The sequence below is a fragment of the Gavialis gangeticus genome, unplaced genomic scaffold (genome assembly GCF_001723915.1).
Source record: "Gavialis gangeticus isolate Ggan-Ray unplaced genomic scaffold, GavGan_comp1, whole genome shotgun sequence".
Taxonomy (NCBI): domain Eukaryota; kingdom Metazoa; phylum Chordata; order Crocodylia; family Gavialidae; genus Gavialis; species Gavialis gangeticus.
In genome coordinates, this window is record NW_017728994.1 from 40,934,682 (window position 1) to 40,934,898 (window position 217).

Sequence of the window (217 nt, forward strand, 5' to 3'; positions counted from 1 at the left end):
CCAGCCTCACCCCTCCCAGCTTTCACCCCCAAGCCTCCATGGCTACCCCCACAACCCCAAGCACCATCACTTTAAAAAAAAAAACAACAGAAAAAAAAAAGAAAAAAAAAAAGCCTCTGCTTATCTTAGAAGCAGGGGTGGGGGAACTCCAGGGCCTCCTGGCACAACCCCCTTGGCAGCACAGGACAGCAGGTGGGGGGGCTGGGGCTGTCACCCT

General features: G+C 54.4%; 1 protein-coding gene across 4 annotated transcripts in view; it reads left to right on the plus strand.

Moving 5' to 3' along the window:
* IDE (insulin degrading enzyme) overlaps positions 1-217 on the plus strand; it is a 131,435-nt gene that overhangs the window by 98,007 nt on the left and 33,211 nt on the right. The window lies entirely within an intron of this gene.